Source organism: Gymnoscopelus braueri (assembly GCF_963280865.1).
Source record: "Gymnoscopelus braueri genome assembly, chromosome: 9".
NCBI classification, from domain to species: domain Eukaryota; kingdom Metazoa; phylum Chordata; class Actinopteri; order Myctophiformes; family Myctophidae; genus Gymnoscopelus; species Gymnoscopelus braueri.
In genome coordinates this window covers 22,042,067-22,053,377 of record NC_137610.1, presented here as the reverse complement: position 1 = coordinate 22,053,377, position 11,311 = coordinate 22,042,067, and the positions used below count along the sequence as shown (strand labels likewise).

Below are 11,311 nucleotides of genomic sequence, written 5' to 3'. Positions count from 1 at the left end.
TTACGTCTGTGTCTAAATCATACAACAAAAGAAGAACAAAAGAATGCTCAGATGATTGGCTTAATGTGCAACATAGTTTTTTTCACTCAGCAGTAGGCAAAACAAACCAACATACAGTATAAGTGTATACAGTGTATCTGCACATTTCTAAAGTTACAACTTAAGGACCTTTAAGACCTTTTTAATACCTAAACAAATATAAGTGGCTATTACCGAAGAGAGAGGGGATTTTTTTTTTTTATAGCTGATCTACAGTGCGAGGTGTTGTGAGCTTGTAATTCGGCTATTTTCACAATATTTATCTGTGACCCCCTAATAATAGCTCAGATTTATATAGCTCTTTTCTAAGTACCCAAAGTAATTAAAACATGAATGTATTATATCGTTGCTGTCGGGCATATTTTAACTTTTTGTGTTTTTTCATAAATTAACGCCCTACTTGATCATACTACAGCGTCACACAAAAGCATACAAAATTGCAGATCTACAAGCTCGAAACGCTTCGCAAAGCAACACGTTTTGAGCTTGTCATTCTGTTATTTTTGCTATTTTCAAATCCTCTGAATCCTGAAAAGTACAGTTTTGGACATACAGTATGAGTTTTCCACCCGACAGAGAAAATGTTATAATATAGAGAATTGATTATGGATCAATCATGGACAAATTGGGAATTAGTAGGATTGTGCAGAGGTTATGAAGCATAATGAATTGGCCTGGCAAAGACTGATGGAAATTGGACGTGGGTGGATGGAACGCCACTGACAACAGGGTGAGACATTCAATGAGTTTTGCTAAGTCCCTGTGTGAGTAACAGAGCGGATGTGGTTAAAATACAACACCCAAAAATAGGTCATACCCAAAAAAAAATCTTATTTTCAATCAATTACACGCCCCATGAAGCCTTGAACTCATGGAGAATTCAAGGCTTCGTGGGGTGTGTAATTGATAGAAAATAAGATTTTTTTGGGGTGAACTACTCCTTTGAGAAAAAAGAAAGAAACTGTACATACAGATGTCCATCTGTATCCAATAAAGCTCTGTATTTAACCACACTGTATACTTCATTGACCAGGGTCTCCCAGGGGTGACGTGGTTCCTTAGAGCATCAATCTTGAGATATGTGGAAGACTGGTGAATACACATCTGCCCTTTCGCTTATGCAATACCCGTTGTCAGAGTACTTAGTGCAGTACTCATTATCATAGTACTTGAAGGCCAGTCTATGATGTCAGTTACTATGACGTCATATTGATGACATCAGGTATAACAGATGAAATTTGTTCTAAGCACATATATGGGCATAAGGTGGGTATAAAAGTGGGATCAGAGACCAATCGACTTCCCATTTGGCACTGCACTCTGTTGGGTCTTCAGCAATGCACACTTTAAGTCTGAGGTCGGTCGGTTAACTGGTTCACACACACTCACATCTGTTCTGTGCATTTATAGATAGAAAACGTAATAATAGACAATGGAAAAGGGGACGGCGGAGGTCTATGTTGTGTGTGACGTCAGCCCAGAGCTCCGTCAGACCTATATATGGTGTTATAGACGTCACGATAGGTAGAAGACACATAAGGGAACAGAAACACAGTTGAGAGAAGAGAGACAGAAACCCTCTGAGTATGTCTCCTCCACAGGAGAACGTCCGGCTCCAGTCAATCGAGGCGGAGAAGGTGCCGTTCCAGAAGGTTTACCAGATGGGCTCGGTGCTGAACAGCGGGGGATTCGGAACGGTATATGCGGGAAGCAGGATTGCTGACGGCGCACCGGTCGCTGTGAAACACGTTACCAAGGTTGACAACTGGGGCACAATCAAGGGCTCCACGGTGCCCCTGGAGATCCTGCTCCTGAGGAAAGTGAGCAGCGCGTCATTCCGCGGGGTCATCCGCCTTCTGGACTACTACAAGTGTCCGGACGGTTGGCTTATCGTCATGGAGCGCCCAGAGATGGCCAAGGATCTGTTCGACTACATCACAGACAAGGGCACCCTGGACGAGGAGTCGGCCCGGGGCTTCTTCCGCCAGGTGCTGGAGGCGGTGAGGCACTGCTATGCCTGCGGCGTGGTGCACAGGGACATCAAGAACGAGAACCTGTTGTTGGACCTCCATACTGGGGATCTCAAGCTGATTGATTTCGGTTCAGGGGCTATTCTCAAGGACACGGTCTACACTGATGTCAGTGGTACACGAGAGTACATCCCGCCCGAGTGGATCCGCTTCCATAGATACCACGGCCGCTCAGCGACGGTGTGGTCGCTGGGCGTGCAGCTGTATGACATGGTGTGCGGGAACGTCCCCTTCGAACGGGACGAGGAGATTCTCAGAGGACGCCTGTACTTCAGGAGGAGGATTTCTCCTGAGTGCAAGCACTTGATCAAGTGGTGCCTGGCCCTGCGGCCCTCGGACCGGCCCTCTCTGGAGCAGATCTGGAACCACGCCTGGATGCGGGCCCTCCCTGTCCCTGGCGGGCCCTGCCCTTTTGGGAAGATTGTTGTCTGTACTAATGTGGAAATAAAATGCAGCGATGGGCGAATCCACCAGGCGACCGTGACCTCACTGAACGAAGACAACAAGAGTGTCACAGTGGAGTGGCTTGAGGACAGAGACAAAAAAAGTAAAGAGATGGACTTGGGGAGCATATTTGCTCTAAACCCACACGTGGCCCCAGATAAAATTATCTCTCGCCCAAAGACCCCACCACCACCACCTCCCACTCCTGCTTCTGTTAAAGTCAATAAAATGGTAAAGAGCCATAATACACTAGCGCTGTCTAAGAGTGACACTCCATCCAGAGATAAAAGAGTGGCGTTGACCCGCGCCAGGCTGCCCCCGGAGTCTGAACGAGCAGCCCCTCCCCCTGCCCAACAGCCTGCACCGGTTAGGACACCACAACTACAGAGGAGTCCAAAGAGGAAGTCCAACTGTGTGAAGGAGGTGGAGAAACTCCAGGAGAAGAGGAAAAGACGTCGGCTACAGCAGCAGGAGCTGAGAGAGAAGAGAGCACAGGAGGTGACCGCCATTCCCAACTGTGAGATCATGAACATGGTCAGTGAGTTCAGAGCCGGTCTAGAATACAGGCCTCTGACCACTGCGGACCTGATTGAAGAGCACAGGATATGTGTTTGTGTGAGGAAGCGTCCACTGAACACCACAGAACTGGTGGATGTGATCACCATCTCCAGCAAAGACGTGGTGATGGTCCACAAACCCAAACAGAAGGTGGACCTGGCCCGCTACCTGGAGAACCAGACCTTCCGCTTCGACTACGCCTTTGACGACTCCACAACCAATGAGATGGTGTACAAGTTCACGGCCAGGCCTCTGGTGGAGACCATCTTTGAGAGCGGCATGGCCACCTGCTTTGCCTACGGACAGACAGGAAGTGGAAAAACACATACTATGGGTGGAGAGTTTTCTGGACAGAATCAGGATTTTTCCAAGGGAATCTACGCACTAACTGCTCGGGATGTATTCCTCATGTTGAAGAACCCCAACTATAAGAAGTTGGAACTACAAGTGTATGCAACCTTCTTTGAAATCTACAATGGGAAAGTGTTTGACCTGCTGAATGGTAAAGCTAAGCTGAGGGTGTTGGAGGACGGTAAAGGGCAGGTTCGAGTGGTGGGACTAGAGGAGAAAGACGTCAGATGTACGGAGGACGTTCTCAAACTTATAGAAGAAGGAAACGGTTGCAGAACACAGGGTCAGATGTCGGTCAACGGCCACTCTTTTAGGAGCCACGCCATGTTCCAGATCATTCTACGAAGCAGAGGCAACATGCACGGGAAGTTCCTGCTAATCGACCTGGCCGGGAACGAGAGCGGAGCCGACACACCCAGCTCTGACCGCAAGACTCGCCTGGAGGGAGCCGAGATTAACAAGAGTCTGCTTGCACTGAAGGAGTGTATAAGGGCTCTGGGACACAACAAGTCGCACACTCCTTTCAGGACCAGCAAGCTCACTCAAGTCCTCAGAGATTCCTTCATCGGGTACAACTGCCGAACATGCATGATTGCAACCATATCGCCTGGCATTACGTCGTGTGAAAACACGCTCAACACGCTACGCTATGCCAACAGGGTGAAGGAGTTAGCGGTAGACCCACTAGACCCCGACCAGGTCATGGAAAAGGATCGAACCGGCTGCCACCCAGTCAACCAGCTGGAGCTGGCGCCGCAGAGAGACGACCTCAAGAAGCTCTGTGAGCAGACCGAGAAGTGCCTCAGCTTTTTACCTTCCAGGAAGCGCTGTCTCAGATGGTGGCGATGGAGGAACAGGTTCTAGAAGACCACCGCGCTCTAGTCATCCAGCTGGTTGGAGGATGATGTGGTGTTATTGGAAATTGGAAATGGCAGAGGAGGTGGATTATGAACAGATCCTAGACCAGAAGATGGAGATCCTCACTGACCAGTGGTGGAAAGTAACATTTACTCAAGTACTGTACTTAAGTAAAATTATTGAGATACTTTTACTTTACTGGAGTATTTCCAATTTTCTATACTTTTACTTCTGCTCCACTACGTCTCAGAGGCAAATTTTGTACTTTTACTCCACTACAATTATTTTAAAACTTTAGTTACTTTGTAGATTTTGATAATTATTACAAAACATACATTAACCACTTCAGCCCTATTTAAACTTTGGCTATTTGAAAATAGACAATCTACAAGCTCACAACAGACCATTTTTAGCATTTTGCATAGATCCGCTATTTTCAAAATAATTTTTTGACATGATAACTTGAGATTGAGATGGGACACACGTGAGATGGGACATTCTGCACAATCAGTACTTTTACTTTTGGTACTTTAAGTAATTTTGATGCCAATACGTTTGTACTTTTACTCAAGTACATTTTAATTTACCGGACATTTACTTGTAACAGAGTGTTTCTACATAGCAGTATTGATACTTTTTACTTAAGTAAAAAGTTTGAGTACTATCTGTGCTCCAGAGGAACAGATCAACCCCAAGAGGTCCAGCAGTGGCCAGAAGGTTCTTAGTGGCATCTAACAGAAACAGAACCACTTAGCCCGTCTCTGCCAGCTATGAAAAGAACACACTAAAAGGACGTCGGGCTCAATTAATTATACTTTTATTAAACCCCTACACTATGAGGGAGGGGGAAACGGCTGTTTTAGAAAAAGGTAAACGTGTGTAGAGGAAAGTAATCTGTAAGTTCTTCCATTTTTTAGAGTTGATTTTAATTCTTTAATGAAGAATGTTTAGGTTTTTTTCCCAACCATGTTTTTTCTTTTTCTTTTGTAATTGCTTGCCTTTACTCGGATGGATTGCTTATTTACTTGATTTCAGAGAAAGTCCTCCTTACTTGAAGAGACTCTGCACATGTGAACTTCATCTGCTAGCTCTGGCCGACACATCTGTGTGAATTCTGCAAACACCCTGGGCTGGTCAAAATCTATACTTTAACCTTTATTTCAACTCAATCAGCACCGTCCAGTATAGCATTGCCTCCGAAAGTGTCCGAAACTGAGAGGCAACGTATTTACAATATTCTTTGCAATCGACCTTAATAGGCAGTCCATCCCAGCCTTAGATCTCTCGGTTGTTCCTTAAACTCAACTCCACATGGGGTGATGGAGGCTTTTACCTGAGGATATAAGGCTAGTTACATCTTTTAAATCATTTCTGAAAACATATTTTTATGCCAAGGCCATTTTATAGTGTGCATTGCCTCCTTTATTATGTGTGTTTTAACTTGTCTTTTGATGTTATTTGATGCCATTTGTTTCTAATTGATGTTCACTTTGTTTGATTTTTACTTTACCGACTTAGTGTTATCTTGTTTTGTAAAGCACTTTGTAACCCTGTTTTGAAAAGCACTTAATTAACACATAATTATAAAGTGTATAACTTTATGATTGTATTTGGCCAAGTCAACATTCCTAGAGCCAGTCTGTTCATTTTCCCTTGTGACTTTTTTCATACAACTGTTGGCTTTTTGTTTGTATACATTCTGTTGGTCAGAACCTGAAGGCTACAGTCATAACGTTTGTCCAATATATATGTCACAGGGAGATTGGAGAACCAGGGAAATTGAAGACGAGCGCTCGTTTTTAGGCACGGGGCTTCGGGGCGGGGCTTTGATGCGATGCGGACCTGTCTTTTGTTGTTCCCCCCCACGTAGCAACCAGGAAGCTACGCTAGGGGAACGCCGAACACGCGTTCACACGCACACGTGATAATAGTTATTGTCCATAACGGAGGCGCGCCGACTCAGCAGAGCTTGAGGCCGAGGAGGCGCGCCCTCACGCCTCCAGGCACGAGTGCCCGCGCTGACCGGCCGATGCTCTGCCAGTCGAATCAGCGCCGTCCGAGTTGTGAACCGATAGGGACAGAATAGTTCTTTTCGTGTGTGTGTGTGTGTGTGTGTGTGTGTGTGTGTGTGTGTGTGTGTGTGTGTGTGTGTGTGTGTGTGTGTGTGTGTGTGTGTGTGTGTGTGTGTGTGTGTGTGTGTCAGGGAGAAACTAAAACAAAAGCCAGAACATAATAATCTTAACAGTCCTGCTTTAAATAAACCAAATTGAAAGCATGAGCGCGTGTGTGTGTGGTCGCGGCCATATATGTTTGTGCACTTTAGTTGGGAAGCCTGGCTCGTGGCTCCCTCTAGTGTTGTTTCTACAGAATTGCTGGTTGGGTGGTAAAAAATAGACCAGGCCTTCTCCAATTTCCCTGGTTCTCCAATCTCCCTGTAACATATATATTAGAAATTGCATGAAGAACTAGAATGTGTGACTTTTCCCCCATAGATATTTGCCAGACCCAGGGGGTCAGGCCTACATGAGGCTTTGTCGGTCCCCTTTTGCTATCATTTTCGTCCATATATGGACGAAAACATTTTCTTACATGTCCCTCTTTTTGATTGGCCAAGCTTAGCTTAGCTAGTTTAGAAACCATTCAGATTTCCGGCCATTCAGATTTCAACCACTAGGGGTCTGGCAGTACCAGGTCCCCTGGTTCCCTTGTTATATTTAGTAGTACTGCTCTGTGGCACAGCAGATAATTATGTCAGAGACGAGGCACTGTAAAGGTTGTTGGTGCAAATTCACATGGTTAAACATTTTTACTCTCTACCCTTATAGGACCACAATGGAAACAAGTCCCTTGGACTTTTTTGTGTTATCCTTTTAGCCTAAATGTCTGACAGTACCTCATGCTGTTTACATTTCTGTCTAATAAAGTATTCAATCAATCAATCAATGAACCACTTAAACCCTATAGTTGACCGGGGCCCTCCAGGGTTCTATACTTGGCCCTTACCCTCCTTTATCCCCTCTACGCCAGATCTCTGCCAAAAACAGCTGATCTACGTGTCGCATTGTGACGTGTTGTGAGCTTGTAGATCGGCTATTTTCGCAGAATGTTTGCCTCAGAATGGGGGACAGTGTTGTGTGTGTGTGTATGTATGTATATATATATATATATATATATATATATATATATATATATATGTATATATATACATACACACACACTGTATGTATAAATAGTCCTTGGTCATGTTTGAATCAGAGATTAGTGCTACAGTAGGTGGCCAGTGACTTTGACCAGTTTCACTTTCAAAACCTTTGCATCATGCATGTTGCACAAACAGAATGCGGCACACAACACCAATGGTTCTGATAATGTGGATTGTGTAAGTTAAATGGTGGATTTGTGGAAAGGACTCTATATGAACAAACTTGTTATATCAACAAAACGCATCACATTCAGTTTGTGTGACATGCATGATGCAAAGGTTTCAAAGATGGTCCAAGTCACTGGCCACCTACTGTATGTATCACTTGATGAACACATGATGAACAGGACTGTGACTAGTAGTCACCATGTTAACCACACAGTCAGGCCGGTAGATGGTGATGTTACAATTATTCTAAATGGTGCCATCTGTTTAAAAGGGTATACACTTACCACATATCAAGACGCAAAGTCACTCACACAGGTTTGCAGAACATCTGGGTCAAATGTCACCTGCCGTGACAACTTCAAACTAGCATTTCTTCACGCAAGGGGTGCCAAGTAGGGTCTTTGCTATATCGTTGCTATATAGTATTTTTAAAGAGTTGGATACAAACAAACTTGAGATTTCTAGCTTTCATATAGTATTATACCCACTAACCCACATACTGAACAAGACCCTACTCAGTAAACTCCTCAGTGTTCAGTTATACATTTATAACTGTACAAAAGGAACCATATTGACCTTTACAAGGACCATTTGTGACCAAATTGGACTGGGAGACAAGCATTTTTACATTTAATTTTTTTCATGTCATATGAAAGCAGGAAATCACAGCAACATGATGATATATTGGTTAATAAGATTGAGTGAATAGTTTTGAAACTACAGCTTATAGAACTGAAGTCAAGTTAGATCAAGTTAAAACTCTTAAGTAGAGAAAACACCATTTCAATGGCTCTCATTCAGAGTAGCACTACTGGGCTATCAATCCCATCATGCATAGCGGGGGATGCAATTCTTTTGTTTTCAAATAGATGTTCATGCTGATGTGCCTTTTCTTTTTATCACCAAATAGATTCAATCAAGTCAGTCAGTTAATCAATACCTTGTAAATGGGCTTATTTACTTTCCACCACTGGCATCATGAATAGGCGAATACACCCTCTATTTATCAAATGATCACATTAATATGATTTGATTACGTTACAATCTTATATAAAGCTACCAAAGACATGCAGCTGACTGACAAACTACTTTGTAGAAGTGAGACCTCAACAGCTGCTGCACACTGCACCAAGGTAATTATCGGTTTAGCATTCTTCATTCGTTTTCTTTATTCTTTATTTATGATTTAAGTTTTTAAAATCAGGTTTGCTAGTTTACTTTAGTTTTTGAAAAGGCTTAGTTTTACTTAAAGTTTTTATTGGATTTTAATGTTAGTTTTCGGGGTATCTGTCAGGGGTGAGATTCAAAAAGTTCAGAAAAATAGTGAAAATAGCTGATCTACAAGCTCAGCACATCAAATTGCAATGGCGCCCTTGAGAGCCTGTAGATCAGCTATTTTTATTTTTTTCCCCTTTGGAAATGAGTGAAAACAGGATTATAAACTCCCCACAAAAAGTTCGGAAACTTATCTTCGGTCGATTATATCCTCCCTTTAATAATACCAATTGGTATTGTGTTTTATATCATATATTTTTATCATTGATTAGTCACCTTTACAACGAGGTACAGCTTGTAAGGATCGGCCATTTGTGGAATGAGTAACACAGCTAAACGTGTGGGTAGCGCCCCCCCCCAAAAAATGCCAAAATCCCCCAATATGCTTCCGTTGGTAATCGCTCTCGTTCTGAGCGACCTGCCAGCACACACCTGCCAGCAGGTCGCTGGCAGGTGTGTGTCGCTCAAAAGGGGAGTGAACAGCATGATCCTTTTCAATTAGGAGATAGGCGATTTTACCAGAGGTGGCCAGTGTCATGAGGAGCTGACTTAGGCAAAAATATAATTTTCCTCAAAAAATTACTTAGGCCATTATAATAATAATAATAATAATAAACTTTATTTGTATAGCACCTTTCATGACATGAAATGCAGCTCAAAGTGCTTTACAGAGCAAGAATACAATTACAGTTAGAACCAATTTAACAATAAAGCAAACAAAAATAAAATAAAATATAATAAAAGCAAAGGCATAAAACAACATTAAAATAGGCAATACAGTGAGGAATTAAAAATCAACCAAAGAATCAGCTAAAAGCAAGAGTGAAGTAATAGGTCTTGAGCTGTGCTTTAAAGCTATCGACAGAGGCTGCCTGTCTTAAGTTTATTCCACACTGTCGGTCCGTAAAAGCAGAATGCTGCTTCACCGTATTTTTTATATGTCATTGTAGGCACCTCAAGCAGGTCAGCACTTGAAGACCTGAGGGCCCGGTTTGGAACATATCTCTCTAGGCAGTCAGAGAGGTAGGAAGGTGCCAGACCATTTAGAGCTTTATAAACTATTAAAAGAATTTTAAAATCAATCCTAAAAACAACCGGGAGCCAGTGTAGTGAAGCTAGAACTGGAGTGATATGTTCTCTCATCCTAGTTACGGGGCCAGAGCTCAGCTCTGGACCTGTTTTAATGTTCCCCTCTTTTTTCTTCTGCCACTTTTGGCAGTTCTGGCTGAACCGTGCATACGCTTTTTACGAAACTTGGCCATATGGTAGATGGTCATGAAAAACTATCAAGAAATAATTCTCACAATCTTTCGTCAAAAGGTGGCGCTATAGCAAAATGCCAACTTTGAACAGGTACAACTCATGCCCTGTTTGACCTACAGCCATGAAACTTCAATATACATATGCGTCTACTCATGATCAACAACTTTCACACTCTGACTTTTGACCTCTGACCTTTAGATCTCCCACCATTTTGAATTATATGAAAAACAGTTAAAACCTATCTCCTCCTGGGATTTTTGAGTAATCTGCACGAAACGTTTTACACATGAACTTTGGACCTATGCCGACAAACATGTGCAAAAGATTTTCCATAAGTGAAAAAATGAAGCTTTAATGAGCCAATGAATATTGCAGTTTTATGACAATTATTCATCTGCCCCTAACACATACATGCAGACTCACATTTCTTTGAAACTTTGCGGTAATGTTGAGGGTCATTCCAAATATCACTGAAACCAATCTTACTCCAATTGGTCAAACGGGGGCGCTATAGCGATTTTTTGAAAATGCAAACTTTAAACAGGCAAAAGTCATGCCTCGTTTGGCCGACAGCCATTAAACCTGCTTACACATGTGCCTTGACTCATGAGGAACACATGTATCACGTTGACCAGTAAGCTCCGACCTTAGATTGTCCGCAATTTTGAGCAGTTTGAAAAACACTTAAACCCAGGATTTTTCAGCTATTTGCGTGAAACTGTATCATCTGTGTGATCTCCTTTTTCACAGGTTCTTGTCTGTTGGTCCAATGGCTTCTCCCTTAAACATATGCCTCACAACCTGAAGGTTGCCAGTACAAGCCTCACTTGATGCAGACTCATTTAAGTTGAATTGCAAAAAACATGACTGTATCAATGAATACATGTGCAAACGGTAAAGATAACATGAAATGCTTATTTGAGAGTATGTTTTTTCAATGTATGACGTACTTCATTGTGAAAATAGCCGATCTACAATCTCACAACTCTTCAGATAGCAACGTTTGGTGAGCTTGTAGATCGGCTGCTTTCACTGGTTTCGGTTTCGAGGAGACATACAATTTCTCTATTGGTAAATGGTTTGTGAACGAGTGATCTTAGTGTTAGTGAAACAGGGGCTTGGT

General features: G+C 42.9%; 1 pseudogene across 1 annotated transcript; it reads left to right on the top strand.

The window, feature by feature from the left end:
• Positions 1–1,625: 1,625 nt before the first annotated feature.
• LOC308092224 (kinesin-like protein KIF2A) lies at positions 1,626–5,015 on the top strand (annotated as a pseudogene). Its single transcript has 2 exons — positions 1,626–4,422; positions 4,959–5,015. The product of its transcript is annotated as a kinesin-like protein KIF2A (transcript).
• The last annotated feature ends 6,296 nt before the right edge of the window (positions 5,016–11,311 follow it).